The 20,214-nt window shown below is 44.5% G+C and overlaps 1 protein-coding gene and 2 long non-coding RNA genes across 3 annotated transcripts in view; 1 reads left to right on the forward strand and 2 right to left on the reverse strand.

Moving 5' to 3' along the window:
- CSMD2 (CUB and Sushi multiple domains 2) overlaps positions 1-20,214 on the forward strand; it is a 664,918-nt gene that overhangs the window by 280,425 nt on the left and 364,279 nt on the right. The gene's annotated exons all lie outside the window — the stretch shown is intronic.
- LOC129041516 (uncharacterized) lies at positions 576-6,985 on the reverse strand. Its single transcript, XR_008503888.1, has 4 exons — positions 6,916-6,985; positions 3,766-3,837; positions 1,222-1,466; positions 576-949 (listed from the first exon to the last, which is right to left on the reverse strand). It is a non-coding gene; the product is annotated as an uncharacterized LOC129041516 (long non-coding RNA).
- Positions 12,190-15,844, reverse strand: LOC129041509 (uncharacterized). Its single transcript, XR_008503887.2, has 3 exons — positions 15,513-15,844; positions 14,999-15,135; positions 12,190-12,474 (listed from the first exon to the last, which is right to left on the reverse strand). It is a non-coding gene; the product is annotated as an uncharacterized LOC129041509 (long non-coding RNA).

Raw genomic sequence — 20,214 nt, forward strand, 5'->3', positions numbered from 1 at the left:
CTAGGCACTTTGGGGCTGGGCTAAGCACTTGATATGCATAATCTCTCTTAACCCTTTTAATAACCCTATGAGGCTGGTATTATTTTCATTCCCCTTTGACACATGAGGAAATTGAGCCCAGAAAGTTGACCTAGCCTGCCCACGATGGCTCAGCTAGGAAGTAATAGAGCCAAGACTTTGTCTCCCAAGCCCATGCTCTTAACCACTCACCAATCCCAATTTCTTTCATATATATTAGGCCTGAGAATACGTATTAGACTAAACTGGTGGTATCTTTCTCCATACACATATTTTGTAAGAAATATGGGCACAGAATTCATACTACTTAAAAATTACAAAGCTTGCTGCCAACCAGACACTGGCATAGGAATTTGGCAGATTCCTCTCCTAAGTGCTCCAGGGCTGACCACAAGATTCCTGCCTTGAACCCCAGAACCCAGAACCCCCATTCCTGCTTCCTCATATGGTGCCCATGCTTGGGTTAGTTATAATTTCCCAGGAGGGACCCCTGCGTTTCTCTCTGGACCAGCCCTATGGGGTACATTGTGGGCACTCAATAACTGCACTGAATTAAATCGGATTGAATTGAACCAAATTGAATTCACAGGCAGATATTCTCCAGCAGTGGCTGGGATTTAAGTTCATTGTTGTCTTAATCATCTTGTGGTAGATTGCATTGCCTCCTCCATAAGCCAGGCTAAGCACTTAGGTTTTTGAGAATAGTATATCTTAAGGGGTTTCCATTCAAGCAGGGTAGCTCTTCTGCATAGGCCACTGGAAATAGGTCTGAGTTGTGCGTGTTCTTTGACGTAGTTTTCTGATATGTCTCGGAAGTCAAACAATCTGGGCTTAAGAATCATCCGTACTGCTTACACTGCTGCGTGACCTTGGGCAAGCTACTTAACCTCTCTGGGACTCTGGTTCTTCATCTGTCTGTCCCATCAGGATACTGTGAGAATTAAAATGAGGAATTTAATGTGAACTCTTAACTATGCACAATGCATAGTAACAGAACACAGCTTTTGGCAATAATTATAACAGTTGTTTTTCTTTCCATGTCTCTCCTGTCCATGCTGAATTGGACAGTGAGCTGGATTGGGAGCAGGGACAATAAGGAAATGACACAGGCAGAAATCAGAAAGCATGGTCTTCCGTGGGGCTTGGTCAGCCTAGGGCTCTGGACAAAGGGGGAATTCTTAGCTTCTATGCCTGGGAGAGTACCTGAAGGATATGGAAAATTGAGAGAGGATGAGCCTGGAGAGATAGATGGAGGCCAGACGATTCGTATTTTATTCTGAAGGCAATAGGAAGCCGCTGGAAGGTTTACAGCAGAGGAGTAACATTATCAGCTTTGCATTTTTGAAAGACCACTCTGGCTGCTGCTGGAGAACAGGATGGAAGGATGGATGCAGGCACAGACACAAGCTGCTCATTGTTGCAGTTGCCCAGGTGAGAGATGATGAGGCCTGAATTAACACAGACAGTATTAGTGGAGACTGAGAGGAGGGAGAGGTTTAACAGACTTAAAAACAGCATCATTTGGTTAGCAATGAAATTAACCTGAGGGACAAAGCGGGAGGAGGAATAAGATGGCTGTCAGCCGTTGGTTTGAGTGGCCAGTGTGTGGGATGGCAGGAAGTGGCAAAGGGGGTGATGGCATCTTAAGTTTGAGGTGCCCCTGGGATGCCAGAGGTAGATGGATGTAAGGATCTAAAGTTTTGGGGAGGAGTAGGAGTAAAGGTTGAAAATAGATGTCTGGGAGCCATCATCTTAGGTGTGAGGAGAGAGCTTACAACTGGGACACAACAGGGAAAAAGGGAGGATGAGAGGACAAGAGGACAAGCAGAATAAATTAGAGTTTTAGGACTTCCTGGGAGCCTAGACTCATCCACTAGAGAGGGTGGGCATGGAGTTGATTGCGCTGACATCCAGCATGTCAGGAAAAGGTCTGGGAATTCCACTGTGTGTCCACTGTGTGTCTGCTATGATCATGGGAGGCCCTCTAGCTTCCTGCCCGGCCTAGAGAGTCCCCTGAATTCCAATCTGTTGCACTGGCCCATGAACCCCAGCCCCGCCCTGCCCAGCTTCTCCTCCTTCTAAGGCTGACCCTCTCCTTTGAATTATATTGAAGAGCCCTGGTCTTCATTGGCCTTTCCCAATCTCTTCCAAGTTCCACACTCCAAATTCCATAATAAGAGGGAAGGCTTCTATCAGAGTGAGCAAAAGAGACACCTTGAAAGTGGGGCCTTGTTTCCCAATTCAAGGCATGTGTCCCAGGGATCATATGGGTCCTTGACTGTAGACTCCCTGAGAAGGCTTGGAGAGTTCCCATATGTGTTAAGGCCTTCTAACTTCTTGGCTCCATGGATACTTCTCTGAACTAAACAAATGAAAGTGTCTAGATTTCACACTCACAGACTATAACTCGGTTGATTAGGAGTTGATCCGGAAACCTACATTTTCAATACTCACCCTAGGCTATCTCGATACAACTAGTCAGAGACCACCTTGGAGAAATACTGACTTAAAAAAAAAGGCAACTGTGAGGGGACCTAACATCTAACAACCATCCACAATTTGCCCTACTATTGACATTTCATTTAGTCCTCACTAAATGAGGTGAGGTAAATGTGTCATCATTTATTGTCGAGGAAATCATCTGATGCCAGGAGATATTTAGCAACTTGCCCAACTACACACAACTGGTTGCTGGAGATTCAAAATTGGAAGCCCAGGTCTTTTTTACTCCACAGCCTAAGACATATACCAATATATCACCTACTGAGAGGAAAATGGCACCTGTTTTTGGGTAGCTAAATGTCCATTCTATGGAAGAAAGTTTAAATAACTGGCAGAAACTGAACCAATGGGTAGTTGCAGGAGTCAAACCTTGACTCAGTGCAAAGATCTTTGTAATAAAATGGAATAGCTTCTTTGGGGAGACCACTGGAAGAGTCAAGGAGGGGCTGGACAAGCACCAGCTGGAGGTGTGGTAGAGAGAATTTATGAAGTAGGCTGGAGTACGTGACTCTGAATCCCTTTCAAGCCTGTGATGTCTAAGATATGGAGCTTTGATAACTTGATTGCCTGAATTTGGTGCTCCTGTTGGCTCTAGACTGCATCTGTAGCCACGAAGGGAAGAAAAGGAGGAAGAGAAAGGAAGGAAAGAAGGAAGAATGGAAGGAAGAAAGGAAAGGGGGAAGTTAGCTAGTAAATTCAAGGTATGAGGATTGAGAAAACTATGGATCCTGAATCTTCCATTCTTTATTGAGTCATTTCTTAATTAGGAAACAACTGAGAAAGCATGCTGTGACCTCAAAGAGATAGGTACCTCCATTTTCCTTTATGGATGATTGAAGTGTATGCCCAGTGTTGACCTCTGCAGTGAACTCAGGGCATTAATGGGGAATCCTCCTTGAACCAAATTTTAGAGAAACAGGCAAGTTTTCACTTGTGCCCTTATCACTAATGCCAGCCTAATGCCCGATTCTACAAAGGATTAACAGTCAATAGAAAGGTAGATGTGTTTCATTTCTCTTTGGTCCAAACATTCTCAAGTGGGAAGAGTCGTGACATAGGCAGCTTTAGAGAAAGTATGAAATTACAAATGTTATCCATTGACAGCCTGTCCTTTGAAGCCGTCTCATTAGACCATCAATCTTCACCTAAGTCACTTTCAGTCCTCCAGACTCAATTACCTCTGGCCACCCCACTCCCATCTCCCCACTGAAGTTCTGTCATAGCCTCGTGGATACCAGTACTCACATTTGACTCCACTTCTCCATTCATAGCTGTTTAATCTTGGACAAGTCACTGAACCTCTTAGAACTTCATGTCCTGTTGGTGGGATTATAAATGGCACAACTCTTTTGGAAGGTAATTTTCATGGTAGGAATTAAAACGTGAAATGTGGATACCACTTTTAGGGATTTATACCAAGGAACTAGGGAATAGTGAGAGGCTAGTGCAAAATGATATGTGCAAGGATGTTCACTGCAGCATTATTTATTATAATGGGGAAAAGGAAACAGTATATGTCCAATATTAATGGTTCCATAAACTGTGACCCGTGGCTGATACAACACGTGGTGATTAAAATTATAATTTCAAAAAATATTCGAATAAATTTGAAAATGCTTAATATAGGATATTAAGTGAAAAAAATCAATATACAAAACTGAATATGTAAATACACAGTACTAATGCATTTTATTATTTATGTTATTTTGTATTTCTAAGTTTTATAATAAGCTTATATTACTTTCTGCATACAGAAAAATAAGTAAAAGTTAAAATGTATTTTGAGAGCTCCCACCACCTACAGGGTTAGGAACAAATTTTCTAACAGAAGATTTTATAATCCGACTCCATCCCAACTCAGCTCCTTCATTTTCTGTCACTTCCTCCCCATCATCTTCAGTTCCCCACACCATTCCCTCTCTTGCACCTTGCTTTAGCTACCCCAAGCTGCTTGGCATTCTATAAACACACCATAACTATGCATACTGTCATGCCTTCATGCTTCCTGCTTTCCCTAGCCAAAACGACCTTCCCCACATTTTTCAAGAACTAATTCAGGCAACTCCACTTCTTCCTTGACAGTTAATTATTTCCTGCCCCTTTCTCCTACAGAACAGTTTTTATATACTTAATAATTACTTATTTAGTAGCTGTCATTCTCATTTTACCTTTCTTCAACATTTGTGGGAACCCCAAGGAGGGAAGACTGACTGTCTCACAGGATCAGGAAAGGATTCATAGAGGAGGGTTGCAGGAAAATGAATAGGAGTTTGTCCACTAGACAAAAGACAATAAATGCCCCAACAGAATTCCAGAGTGAGTTCCCCACTTGTATCTATTTCTCTCATAACTCTTTTCTCCCTGCGTAGTGTGTTGCTTATGGGTACATGTCTCTTCCCTACCGGTGAGGTCATTAAGAGCAGAAAATGTGCCTTGTTTGCCTTGTGGTGTTCAGCACAGTGCCTGGCACATACTGGGCATCATAAATATATTTTTGTCCCAGAGTATGAAGGTCCAAAAATAACAATACCGTAATTACCTTTCTCCTTGTTTCAGGGTGAATGGGGGAAAAATCATATTCTTATTGTCGCTTATCACTGGTTTCAAGTATGAGCCCAGAGATGCTGAAGATGCTTTATATTTTGGTAATTTGAACCAAATTGAAGAAGTTTTTCCCCTGGTAGGCCTTAAGAGGATATTCTGCAAAATTTGTACTTTACTTGAGTATAAGAATTGTACCAATATGAGCTTTGCTTCCCCTTTAAACAGCATGCCACAAGAATGATGCCTTTGAAATAAATCCTGTTTGAGTAATGTTTCTCTTGGACTCAAAATCTTTACGGAAATCTTTTCTCATCTCATAGACTATGAGAAGAAAGAGAGAGCAAAAACCACTGAGCTAGAAGTGAAGAGCGCAGTCTTTTCTCATATGTGGGTCATACTTTAATGTAAATAGTTTTTAAATGCAAATCCCATACCGACTACACATAAGCTCAAAAATCTAGCTCTGTCCAAGTGCTGAATCTGCGAGTTAAGATCTCTTAATCTCTGATTAAAGAGTAGGTGGTATGGAAACGTATCCATTCAGATAGAAAGTTTGAATGTATTAAAAGATCCAGTAATAGCCATACTAGGGATAAGAACACAAATGCTGGCAGAAATAAAAACAGCTTTATGTCCTCCCTCAAAAAGAAGAGAGAGAGAGAGAAGCAGTAAGTTGGCAGAGCTGAGCTCTCAACCCAGCTATGCAAAGGGGCACTGACTTGGGAGCCATACACTCATTCAACATACATTTTTGGGGTGCCTGGTATATAATAGGCATTATACAATGACATTAAATTAGATAAATCATCATCTTTGGTCTCCATGAGGTCACAATCAGTGTTTGCTCATCCACTGACTAGCTGTTAACTTTGAGCAATTTTACTTAACCTTTCAAGCTTCGGGTTTTTCATTTTAAAATTTCGGATAGTAGGATCTTACTAGATTACTGTGCAGATTAAATAAGGTAATGTTTACAAAGCGCTTTGCGTAGAACTTAACATATTATAAACTCTCAATGAGTGTTACATATTAGTATGAGGGGTGATGCGCTATGCTAAATTCTGTATATTCATGGTCTCATTTGTTCTCTCATTTGCTCTACACCTGTCACCTTGAGTAGGTTTTAATTCACCGTTTACACAGACAAGAAGAAGGAGGATCAGAAGAATGTGGTTTGCTAACTTGCCAAGTTCCTACAGTTAGTAGTGGGAACAGCATTCAAAGCCAGTTCTTTCTTCATCTAAAACCAATGCTCATGATTATAGTGGTGGTGGTTAGAGCAGGAACTGGGGACAGATACCAATGCTTGCTATCAGCCACCCAGTATTGTAAGACAAAATCTCCTACCCTCATCAGGACTGGCATTTTTGGGAAGGCAAAGTCTAAGGGAATAAGGTGGTCACATGACTCAGGTATTTGTGTGACTTTCAGGTCAGGGACATTTGTGGGTTAATAGATATGGGGAAGATAAATCCCAACCCTTGGGAGAGTAGGTCCAAAGTCCATCCATCCAGAAACAGTTTCACAAAACTGCTAGCCCATGGGGGAGCAAGAAATGGGACCAGAAATTGAAGCAGACCAACCAGACAGATGGGCCACACTTTAGGTGGAGTGGTTAATGATCAAGGCTGCAGGGATTCCAGGGACTAAATCCCTGGCTCCTGGAATCTTAGTGGGAGGTGGTGGAGAGGACAGCAGACTATTTCCAGAATCCACTTGAGAAGTGGAAAAGGGGCTCATGATGAATTTCCTGCTGGAGACAATTGCCACTGGGACAGGGCAGGTTGACCCTGAATATGTGACCAAGCAAAGGCTGAGCAAAAGCTGGCACTGTAGAAGCCACCAACTCACACATTCCAGTTGGAACGTCCAGCTGAGAGAACTCTTTGTGTTGGTCTGCATCCTGTGGCTTAGGGACAGCGGGAGTTCTGAACTAGTGACCACACATTGTTACCTCGGTGAGAAGAATGTGCTTTTTCTTTTCGTTCAAGAGCTTTTGATTCAGTCCTATGGATTCACATAAATACATATTCTCTTTGCTTTACTCCCTGTGGCAAATAGGACTACAAAGCACAACAGCACCCCATCACCCTCCCCAGGGCTGTCCCATAAACAGTGGGAGTTATCTGAGTTCCCTTGATTGAAATTGGAAAGGTCATATCGCAATAGTATCTTTAGGGCTTGCTTTTCCCATTTGTGACAATCTTGGACTGTCCTCAGGCCTCCCTAAGGTGTCCTTCCAGCTCTGACCTTCCAAAGGTATCTTTCGGACACAGAGAGTTTGGCCAGCCATCAAGCAGGTAAACGGATCAATGAGGGCTGTTCACTGAATTGTGCTCCTGGGCCTCTACTGCTGCTTTCAGCCCCTGCTGCCACTGTCAGATCAATGGGGGGAGCAGATGGCTGTGCTGTGTCACAATAACGGCTCCTTTGAAGAGACTTTGCTCAGTCCTTCTCCTGTAAGCTAGGGAGGTCAGGGGCAGCTGCGCCCAACACCTGGCAGCTCAAGGGAGGCCCATGTTGGCTTCTAATAAAAGCAGCGGGGGTGTCTGGAATGGACCACATGCGGGTCTCCCACTCACCTGTGATGCTGTCTGTCCCCGTCAGAGGGGAAGTGTGGTTGCTCGCATCTCATGTACATCTAGCCCATGTGGTGCTGGCCTCATCGTCTACTGAAGCTGAAGGAAAGCATGTTGTGTCCAAAAGAAACAAAGCAGGATTTTCAGCTTGTTTGCAGTAATGGCCTCACGGGATGGCTCCTGGCTTAGGACTCAGAGAATTTGCTGAACAAATACATGGGGCAGAAAGTGCTGAAAAGCAACTCTCAGATATTGCATGGTCTATTCCCCTTCTCTCTGCTTGGTCTCAAATGGTCACTCCAGCCCCTGAGTCTGCCTGACCGTCAAATCCAGGAACCTGACTCCCAGTTTCCACATCTCTTAATTCAAACTATCAAGAGAAAGAATCTGATTGGCTCCACTCATCAGTCGAGTGTCCACTCCTTGTCCAATCAGCTGCAGCTAGAAAGGGGCAAGCTCAGCTCATGCCAGTATAGCTGCAGGAGCCCCTCCCTTCAGCAGCGCAATCCTGAAAAGAGGGCAGGGGCTTGGCAGCAGCCCTGGGCATATATTCTACATTAACTTAAACCTCTCTCTCTTCTCTGTGGTCTCTCTCAGAAAGTAATGGGGAAAAGTATTCTTTTCAATTTGCCCCCTTGAGCTACACAAAATAATACAGACTAAGGGCCTGGCATTCAGTGAAGAGAACTTGAGAGCAATTTCGGGGTGTCTTCAGCACTACAGTATTGTCTATCTGCCTTTCACACTCTGCAAAAGGGAGCTCTGTAAATACCAGGGATTTTGTGATTATTACGAATCCTCTAAGCAGCTAAATTTCCCAAATTCTCAGAGTTGTAATGCGTTGGGATTTAGAGATATAATTAAGAACAGATGAGCCTCACAAAGGTTGATGGTGAGGATCTGGGATTGCATCAAGCCACAGAGAGAATTTTGCTGTGAGTTCCAGGCCCTCATCTTCCCCAGTGCGACAAGGGGGACAAGTCCAGTGGGACAAGGACTGGAGGGGGTCATGGCACACAGGACCTCGTTAACAGAGCCATTGGGCCCAGGAATACTGACCTCTCATTCTCCCAGAACTTGTGACACAATCTATAAACCCACTCAACAGGTTAGGAAGAGGCAATGCTGAGTCAGCCCTGGGCTGTGCGCCATAGCCATCCTGAACAGCTTTCTGCCATTACAGGATAGAAGAAGACCAGCCAGGTCTGGCCCATTTCCTCTCAACAGCCATTTGCCTTCTGCCCACACATCAGTCTTGCCAAAAGAGGACTTGTGCTGCAGCATTGAGTCATTCTCCTACCCTTTTTAGTTTATACTCATTTCTCAGGGTTTTCTCTGACTGTACTACTTACTGAAAGGTGTAGAAATACTAATAAGGCAATACTATGTTTTATTTGATCTATAGACTGCAGCAACCTGAATCTATATTATCTGTCATGCCAAGAATGTTTTGACCTTCTAAAAGGAAATGAATGCTCTCCGGACCAGAGCCAAGCAAGCAGCTTAGACCCATTCACAAGCAAAAGTCTGGGGCCTTGAGAGTTCCAGGGCATTAGATCACCATCAGAATATGACTAGGATCTCGAAGCTCATGATCTGGAGCACTGAGTGGGCAAGGAGCAATGACCCCACAGCTACTATGACACATGGTAGAGTGAGGGTGCTGCAGCCAGAATGCCTGAGTTCTGCTACTTGATAGCCGTGTGACCTCAAGCAAGTCACCTAACCTCTCTGTGTCTCCATCTTCTCACCTGCAAGCCACAGGTTATAAAGGCTTGCTGTAATAGATGAGTAAATACATGCGAGGGACTTAGAACAGTGACTGGCACGCAGTAAATGCTCAGGGTAGCATCTGTGTCCCAAGTGGTATATAAGTGCTTTATGCCATGTCTTCTCATTCTATTCCCATATGACCCTGAGAAACAGCTTTTGGTGTTGCCATTATACATAAGAATAAAGTGAATTTCTCATGTTCGACAAATTGCCCAGGGCCACATGGCTAGTAACTAGCAATGACACATTCCCAAGACAGAGATCTCTGACTACAAACCCCGTGTTCTATCCCTTACCAGTTCCCCTCATGGTCAGCCTGGCTTCCCTTAATTACAAACTCTCCCCTTTTAGTTCCCTCTGTTGTCTCTTGATGCTCACTTGACTTTCAGGGACTCTGGAATCTCTGCTGCTTCCCAGCTGTGAGACAACTAAGACCAGTTAATCTGTCTTTGCCTCAATTTCTTTATTTCTGTAAACTGGCATAGTAACAGAGCCTGCTGAGAAGGAGAACAGCAGCCCCTGATGGCTGCAAGCTGGCCTGGCACTATCAGTAAGGCCTTTTGCTGCCGAGAGCTGGCCTGGCACCTACACCTAGACCTTGGGGTTCTCCTGTTGACCATAAACAGTTTCACTGAATGTCAATGCCGGACAAGACCACTCTAGGACCCTGATAGATTAAGACAAAAACAAGACCATTTCAACATCATGAATTCAGATAAAAACAAGAACATTATTCAAAATACAAAGATGACTTAACAGCCCCACTCCCTCCACCTCTTGGCTGATGTGAGTGATGGCTGCTTCTTTACCAATTACAACTCTCATCTTCCTTCATTCCTCCTGCCTTGTAAATAAAATTTACCCAACCAGAGAATTACACCCACCTCCAAGCAGTCTCCAATCCAGGGCAAAGCTCTGCTTCCTTGAACCCTCCCCTAATTAACTAACACAAACCCGAATCCTACAGTGAATTATTTCTTACCTTCTTACTGAGACACTGCACAGCTCCCTGTGGTATGCATTCTCCCTCACTGCCACCAGTCAGCAAACCCAACTTTGTTCAACTACAGGGAGGTCCATGGTGGTCATTGGCCAGGGGCTGACACTGCCTCTAGAATTATATGTGATGATGCCTGGAGAACACTTAGAAATAGGGCCTAGTCCATAGTAAATGCCCAATACATGTCAGTCATGAGCATGACGATTATTATAAGAAATGCCCTTCCTCTTTGGACAGAGCTAAGGAGCATACATTTGCTCTCACTAACCAGCCCCCTTCTTTTCTGAAGTCCATGCAGTTCCCCCGCCCCTTATGTTTGCCCTGGGCACTGAAGCATTCTCTTTTTGCATTTCACAGATCTTTACACTGCAGACCTCAAACCTAGAAAAATCTGTTTTGTCCATGACATTGGAGGCTGTTGTCTGCCCTGTCTTTGGGATCCCAATGAAGGACATCCTCTCAGGGTATTTAGACAGCATAGAGGGGTGGGAGGGGGGGCTAGATGAGCAGTGGACTGACGATCAGGCCTTGGCGGCCCTTTCCCACTTCCTGTCAAAGCAGATACTTTTCACATGGAAGTTCCCTCACCCACTTGCCATGGCTGTTCGGGCCAGAGCAGCCTGGCCAGATTCTTCATCGCAAATGTACTCGCAGCTGCATCAGTGAGGGACAGCCCCAGGGACCACAGAGTTCTTCCATGCCCACTGCTGCTAATTACAGATAATACATTAAAAGTACAGAGCCGCATCTGTTCGTTGTAACATGGGTATCGAGGAATTTACGTGGTTTATAATGACAGAGTGTGGTGAGAGGAAAATGCTGATTCTGTCTGGGAGCCAGAGGCACAGCTGTGGGCAAAGAGCTGGAGGTGTGGTTTCTGGTGCCCATCAAACTCTCTGGGTGCTAACCAAGCCCTCCCTTTGAGACACCTAGGGATAGATCCAGGTATTTATCTGGAAATACCAAACTAGGTAACATAACCAGTCAAGCACAAAGTGGATGTCCAGATGCCCAGGAGGCCTTCTGGCCCGCATGCAAAATACATGTCCCTTCCACACACAAAATACAAATACTCTGGTATTTGCAAAGAGTTCTTGAGAGAAGGGAGACACAGGACAGAACATGCTTCTCATGATTCAATTGTTCAGTTTCCATCAAGCATGAACTGAGCACCTAACCTGCTGTTCAAGTTGTCTGTAAAATGGGGTGTTTAAAGTACCACTCTCATTGAATGTTTTTCTTAAGTAAAATAATTGCATTAAATGGCTTCAAACCATACCCAAATCATCTAACACAAGCCCAAATCCTGCAGTGAATTGTTTCTTACCAGGTATGATGTAGGCATTCAATAAAAGTGTGCTATTATCATTCTACTCCATGTGAAGCATTGTGTTAAATTTTAGAGCACTGTGATGAATAAGGCAAGATCCCTTCCCTTCTCTACCAGTTGCGGGGACAAACAGTTGCTATAATGTGCTGTGCATTGGGATGGCGTTGTATGAACTTACATAAGCTATTATGGGAACACACAAGGGAGTTGGAGCATCAAAGACAGCTTCCTAGAGGAAGGGATACCTGACCTAAGTCCTGTAGAACAGGTTGAAGTCTACCAGACCTAAAAGGTAGGAGAGATGATCCCAGCCATGAGAAGTATGTGCAAAGGCCCTGGGGAGGAGAGAGTGTAATGTTTCTGGGGAAAATGCAGTGTAGCCCGACCTTAGGGCAGGTGCATTAGGTGTCTGTTGCTGTGTCACATATTACTCCAAAGCTTAGTGGCTTGAAACAACATTTATTAGCTCATATTTTCTGTGTGTTAGGAATGTAAGTGTGGCTTAATTGGGTTCTCTGGCTTAGGGTTTCTCATAAGGCTTCAATCAAGGTGTCCACTGGGGCGGCAGTCATCTCAAAGCTCAACTGGAGGGGAGGACAAGCTTCCAAGTTTCTTCACATAATTGTTTGCTGGATTCAGTTCCTCAGTGCTATTGACCAGAGACAGCCCTCAGTTCTTCTCCAAAGGGAAGCTTTCAACACAGCTGCTTCATCAGAGCAAGCCAGAGACTAAAGCCAGGCAGAGAGGATAAGACAGAAGTGACAGTCTTTTATAACCTGATATGAGAAGTGACATTCCATCACTTTTCCTGTATTCTATTCTTTAGAGGCAAATCACTAGGTCCAGCCCACACACAAAGGGAGGGGACTGCACCAGGACATGAATACCAGAAGAGAAAGAACATTCAGAGTCATTTCTGAAGCTGCCTATCACAATCTACCCTCTGGCTCTCCAATGATTCCTGTCCCTTCCACATGAAAAATACATGTCCCTTCCACACACAAAATACAATCATCCTTCCCAAGGTCTCTAACATCTCCTCCCATGAGAGCACCAACTAAAAGTCCAGGATCTCATCATCTAAATCAGATGCAGGTGTGGATGAGGTGCTTGGGTATAATTCCTTAAGTACAAGTTCTAGAAGACTGTTACTACAGATTTGGTGATTTGAAAAGCTAAGGAGATAAATTATCTGCCCCCCATATGCCCAACATACAATGGCAGGTTAGGTATAGAGTAATGGCTATAAACACTGCTACTCAAAGGGAGGAATATGTGAGGAACAAAGGCATCACTGGTCCATAACAATTTTGAAATCCAGCCAGGAAAAGACTGCAAGTTTCTTGGTTAGGTTTCAAAGCCTGGGGATAATTCTCCATGACTCTTAGCTCCACCTTCTAAGCTCTTGGTTCTTCCCTCTAAGTAATCCTTCCTTTTTCATGAAAGGAAACCTGTGTTTAAAGTTGACTTGTTTTCTCAGCCTGTTTCCTGCTGAGAATTTTAGGGGTCCAATGGCCTCATTTTATTTTGTACTGTCTCTGTTCCTTTCTGTCCCAGCTGTGTTTCTTCTCATAAGTTTTCTCAAAAACATTTTGGGTCTTCTGTAAATTGCGCTGAGATTCCTTCTATTACACAAAAGCCAAACCCACAAATTTCTTTGAGAACTAAACACTATTCAACCTGAGCCTCTTGAAAAGACGGCCAAGGGACAGCCCTTTTGCTTCCTAGAGTCCCTATTGTTTGACCTGGAGGATCTATGAGGCCTACCCTAATCTCTTTAAAGGGCCTTTGTATGACTGAATAATACCATGATCTTTTGATCTTTCTTAAGTCTTAACCAAAGGCTCACAGTCACACCCACAGCTTTATCTCAGGCCACCATTTCTTGCTGAAATGCCATTTCTTAATTTCAGCACCTTTTGCTGACTTGGGAGACTGAGAATTTTCAAAACTATCAGGTCCTAGCTCACTTTAACTTTTTTTTCTCTCTTCTCACATAAGCAGTAAGAAGAAATTATTTTCAACACTTTGCTTGGACATCTCCATAGCTAGATCACTAAGTTTATTAGGTACATATTTTGCTTTCCATGTAACTGCAGACAATAGTGGCACTAAGCTTTCTACCACTACCTAACAAGGATGTCCCTCCTCCATGATATGGTTTGCATGGGTCCTCCAAATGTCATGTGCTGGAAAATTAATCCCCAATGTGGTAGTGTTGAAAAGTGGGGACTTAAAGAGGTGATTGGATCATGAGAACCCTGTCTTCATGAATGGGTTAATCCATCCATGGATTAATGGGTTATCACAAGAGTGGGACTGGTGGCTTTATAAGAACAGGAGCAGGCCAGGCATGGTGGCTCGTGCTGTAATCCCAGCACTTTGGGAGGCTGAGGCAGGTGTATCACTTGAGGTCAGGAGTTCGAGCCCAGCCTGGCCAACATGGTGAAACCCCGTCTCTATGAAGAATACAAAAATTAGCCAGGTGTGGTGGCACACACCTGTAGTCCCAGCTACTTGTGAGGCTGAGACAGGAGAATCACTTGAACCCAGGAGGTGAGGGCTGTAGTGAGCCAAGATCACGCTACTACACTCCAGCCTGGGCAACAGAGTGAGACTCCATCTCAAAAACAAAACAAAAGAAGAGAGACCTGAGCAGGCACATCAACATGCTCAGTGCTCTCTGCAGACAGTCCTTACCGATAAGAAGGCTCTCACCAGATGCAGCCCTTTGACCTTGGACTCCTCAGCCTCTGTAACTGGTAACTGTCAAATAAATTTCTTTTCTTTACAAATTACCCAGCTTCAGATATTCTGTTACAGGCAATAGAAAATGGACAAAGACATTCTAGTTTCCAATAACATGTTCATCACTTCTTTTAAGCCCCCACCAGCTGTATCCTCAAAGTCCAGATTTCTATAGTGTCTTCAATTGTCTTTGAGGCAATTGAAGATTTCTCTAACAAGCTTCTCGGAATACTTCTCACCTCTGCCCACTGCCTGGTTCCAAAGCTATCTCACATTTTTAGGTATATGTCATGACACTATCCTTCTCTTGATGCCAAAATCTGTACTCATCATTTCAGTTTGTAACAAATTATCTGAAGCCTTAGTGCCATGAAACACCTATTAGTTTCTATGGGTCAAGAATCAGGTACAGTTTAGTTGAGTCTGTCACAAGGCTGCAGTAAAGGTGTCCACTGGGGCTGCAGGCATCTCAAAGGGGAGTGATCCACTTCCAGGCTTACTTACGGTTATTGGCAGGGTTCAGTTCCTTGCAGGCTGTTTGACTGAGGGCCTGAGTTCCTCAATGGGTGTTGGCCAGAAGCCACCCTCTGTTCCTTGCCACATGAGCCTCTCCATAGGGCAGCTTTCAGCATGTCAGTTTGCTTCAAGTGAGAGAGAAGAGGCAGAGAGAGCGGTCACAGCCTTTCATAGCCTAACATCAGAAGTGAAATCCTATCACTTTGGCCACCAGGTCTAGCCCACACTCAAAGGGAGGGGATTACACAGAGTGTGAATTTCAGGAGTTGGGGATCACTGGGAGCCATTTCAGAAATTGCCTACCACAGTGAGTATCAGGGACAGCACAACTAGCAAGGCCCCAGTGGCCTGATTATGCCATCTCAGACTCCCATAGGTGATGGACAACCACTGAAATATTTCACTGTTGAAGAAGAGACATAGAAATGTCACCCAGCAGCCTGAGCAGAGAAAGCATTGGAAATGCAGCACTGGGTAGGGAGAGCTGTTGCAATGCAACTACCTCAAGGGATGGCCTCATAACGAAATGTTCATTGTGTCACTGGTAATCCAACCCAGAGGTCAGGGCCAATCTGAAGGGTCATATCCCCTTTGGGCCCTTGGCCAAGCTTTTTCTCCTGCTTGAAGCTATCTTCTTGTGTGTTGCTCTTGCCTTTTGAACCCATCCTTTAGAGACCAAGGCAGGCACCCCCATTCCTAGGGCACTGCTTATGCATCAGACGCCACTTAATGATGATGTCCCAGGCATTTCATTTATTCCCTAGCACACCTGAGGGGCAGGTACTGTTTGATGGAAGTGTGACAAGTGGTCACATGGTAGGACAAAGGGGCATCAATGCCTTTGTGACCTCATCCTGGTGACCTCACCCCATCCACAGACCTGACTTCCTATCTTAAAGGCCCAGGAATTGGACATTTTTTGCCCTCAAATAATTGATATTTTAGTGGAGGCTAAAACCAAGATTCCTATGCTGCTGTGTGGCCCAGATGCCAGTTGATTGTTTTGCAACTGATATCAACTTCTCTGTTGGAATTTGAGGGAAACCCAATAAATAAATATACTTATTCCCCTCTCAAGTGCAGAATCAATTGCCAGATGCAAGAGAAAAACAGATGAGGATCAGCATGTCACCTTTATTACTGATGAACTGATTGGAGAGCTGTCTGAATATGCTCTGCAGCTAGGGAGATGGGGAGAGAGAGAAAGGGAGAGTTGGGAGGGCTAACTGAGCATGGTCTGCTCCTCCTCCCAAACCCACCAGTCAGATGAGCCATGCCTCATACGCAGAGTGAATGAGGGGCTACAAGAAGGAGAATTTGTCTGTGGTCCTGGGACCAGGAGCATCAGTATCACCTGGGAACTTTCAGAAATGCAAATTATAGATCCAACTCCCAAAAATACTAAATCAAACTCTGAGAGTGAGGCCCGGCAATCTGTGTTTTAATAAGCCCTGCAGATGATTCTAACACAGGCTTAAAGCTGAGAACCACTGGCCTGTTGGGAGTTGTTCCCCACAAGGCCCAGGAAGAAGTATTCCCCTGGAATATTTTGCCACCCATGCCCACCCATTTCCTCCACTTCCTGAGAAAACATATCCCAGAGAGAGGATTCACAGTTCTTACGTTTGGTTTTTAGCTTCCAGCTGCTCCAAGGAATACCAAGTGGAGGCTTCTCATTATTTCCCTTCTTTCCTAAGGGAAAAAATGCCATGGATTTGGTGTCTTCTTTCTTGCAATCCTTTAGAGGGGCAGGGGGGTAATCCCCTTGTTGGCACTTGATAGTCTCTGAAGACTCTAGAATAATGAGTAACACAAAGTCAAAGATGGAAGCACGTGGCTCTCCACTACTGAAATCTCTCTGTGTTTCTCAGTTGGACTTAGATTTGCACATAAACCCCTTGCCAAGGCCTTCACCCTTCCAACCACGTCTCGCCCATTTGTTCACACCTCCAGTCACTCTGGCCTCCCACTGTCCTTCTAATATGCCAGGCTCGCTTCTGCAAGGACCTTTGCACTTGCTGCCCTGCTGCTTGGAGGACTCTTCTCTCACACCTTGGCTTGTCTGGCTCCTTCTTGCCCTTTAAATCCAAACCCAAATGCCAGCTCCACAGAAAACTTCTGACCATCCATTTCAAGTGCCCTCTATCCTATGCATCATCATTTATCTCATTACCCACGTTTATTTTCTAGTAAGTACTTGACCCTATCAAAAACTGATCCAATATGTTTATTTGTGTTGTTTGTTTGTTTGTTTGTTTGTATGGAGTCTCACTCTGTCGCCCAGGCTGGAGTGCAATGGTGCAATCTGGGCTCACTGCAACCTACGCCTCCTGGGTTCAAGCAATTCTCCTGCCTCAGCCTCCTGAGTAGCTGAGATTACAGACATGTGCCACCATACCTGGCTAATTTTTGTATTTTTAGTAGACATGGGGTTTCACCATGTTGATCAGGCTGGTCTCAAATTCCTGACCTCATGATCCACCCACCTCGGCCTCCCAAAGTGCTGGGATTACAGGTATGAGCCACCGCACCTGGCCTATTTGTTGTCTTTTTAATTGTCTGTCTCTCCTCACTGGAATGTGAGAGATGAGGGACCTTGTTGTATTCCCAGCACCAGAATAGTTGCTGTTATATTGCAGGCATAAGATTTACATAAATATCTGTTGAATGAATGAGTAAGTAAATTAATGACTACATGAACACAGGAAAACGGTTGAGGAGAGAACGATCAGAGTTGAGTGATTCAGTCATCAAGATGGTGATGGGCCTGCCTTCCTCTTCTCAAGGACAGGAGCACCTGAGGCCAGCTGAGTGGGCCTGGAATGCTGGCACCACACCAGATTGTCCACTTACTTTTTCTCTCACCCATTATCTTAGGTCCAGGCTCCCCCAACTTCTCCTCCTCCTTCCCTCCCTCTCTCTCCATTGTCATTACATTACAGTCATTAGAAGCCAGCAGATTCAGACCCTCCTGTTGTCTTTTTCATAAAGGACTGTTAATGGAGTTAGTTTTCAGCAGGGGAACTGCAAACTGTTGTCAAAACTCTGACTTGGCCACCCACATTCACATAATTAATCACACAGGAAATCAGAAAGGGGTGGCATGAGGGCTGGGGCCTAGCTGTGTGGGGGCCCTCTTCCCAGAGAGGAGTGTGGTACATCACACAGCTGCTGCCCACCAAGAGCCCACATTTCAGGTTGGAAACAAGACAACCCAACTGGAACCACTACAGAGTAATACAAGTCAGGATCTAATTAGCACTGGAGGGTAGGAGGTGGCCCTCCACCTTCAAGATGTTGGTAACAAGAGATTGGGAACAAAGGAAAGGAAATTAAATAGGGAAGGTAGAGGCTGGAGATAGAAACAAGATTAAAGACAATCTCTTCTAGAATTACAAGGAAGAGGGCATTTATTGAGTAATGTATTCTCTATTGCTGTGTAACAAATTACCACAGACTTAGTGGCTTAAAACAAAATACTCATATGGTTTAAACATTTATAGTTTTAAACTTACATTTATACAGTTTCTGTGGGGTCAGGAGTCCAGTAACAACTTAGCTGTGTGCATTGCTTGAGGCCTTGGTCAGCCAGGACCAAGTTCTCATCTGCTGGCTTGACTGGGGAAGGATTCACCTCCCCACTTGTGTGGCTGCTGCAGTATTAAGTTCCTTGTGTTTGGTGGACTGAGAACTTCTGTTTCTCACTGGCTGATGGTCTGAAGCCACCCTCAGCTTCTAGACATTTCCCACAGTTCCTTGTCATTCCTTGCCACATGGGCTTCTCAAACTTGACCACTTACTTCATCAAGCAGCAAGGAGAATCCCTAGAGCAAAGTGGCTAGCAATATGTAGTATTATTTATCATTACATAATCACAGAAGTGACATCCCATCTCCTTTGCCACATTCTATGGGTTAGAAGAAAGTCACATGTCCAGCCCACACTTAATAGGAGGGGATTATATAAGGGTGTGAACACCAGGAAAGGAGGAAAGGATTATGGAACGGCCACCCTAGAGTATATCCACTATATTACCTATTAGATTTAGGACTGTGCCAAATACTTTTACATGTATTACCTCAGTTAATTGCTAACAACCTGTAAGGCAGGCATTATCCTCCTTGCACAGATAAGAACATGAGGCTCAGAGGAATGAGAACTTGCCCTAAGTCCTCCCAGCATTAAGGTGGGGACCACCATATCACGGCATCAAGTAAACTTGTATGAGTGTACAGGCTGGAAGGCCAGCACCCTTACAGTAAAGAGCAAGGGCCCCAGGGAGGCGGGGAGGGAGCAGGAAGAGCAGAAGGGGGATAGCTCTCCGTGAGGGGTGAGACCAGGAGGAAAGGATGGGTATGGATTACATTTCAAGGATGAAGGAAACTGAGAGCACTTATATCTGAGGATCTCTATTTTCTCAATGAAGCAGAAAATGCGGGCATCTCCTGAGAGGGTGGAGGTTGGGCTGGAAGGGAAGCAGAGCCAAGTTGGAATAGCAGCTGTGGGGAATGGGGAAAGGGAATTTTGCCAGCATGCCTACAAAGTTGTCAAGTGGAATAAGGCTGCTTCCTTCATGAAGACTGCAGCATAGGCTTCCTGGGTGGTCCCCAGTCCCTCCCCCATTACTTTCTGCATTCACTTTCATCATCTTGCTTTGCAGTGCTGCAGTTTATGCCCAAGTCCATCTCTCCTGTCAGAAGGAAATTTTTTATAGGGCAGGAACTTAACAGTAGTGTGTAATGTGCCTCCCTGTACCCAGCAAATGGCCTGGCACATGAAAATCGTCCACAAATCTGGAATCTGTTTGATTCCAGACCCTGAATTTCTAAACTACTGTATTACCTCTCATCCCCTAAAGGCTCATGCAGTTCTAAAAGACTGTTCAAAAATATGTATTTTTACTTTAAAGCGCAGTAGAGTAGAAAGTGTAGGTCCTTCTATCATGGAATAGGGGCCCTTAGAGGTGGAGTTAGGGAGATCTGTTGCATGTATAAACTGGTGACAAAAAAGCAGCTTTGCATTTTGGCCCAGTATTTTTGACGTCAAGAAGTCAGAAGAATGATTTCAAAATATTCCATTTCAATCTTTATTGATTGGTATGGAATGTTGCCCACAGTATATTCTTGCCTGAAAAATCTAGTTACCAGACAGACACTTACAGCACAATCCCATTTGTGTCAAATTAGAGTCAAGTAGGAAAAAAC

Source organism: Pongo pygmaeus, chromosome 1, assembly GCF_028885625.2.
Source record: "Pongo pygmaeus isolate AG05252 chromosome 1, NHGRI_mPonPyg2-v2.0_pri, whole genome shotgun sequence".
Lineage (NCBI taxonomy): Eukaryota > Metazoa > Chordata > Mammalia > Primates > Hominidae > Pongo > Pongo pygmaeus.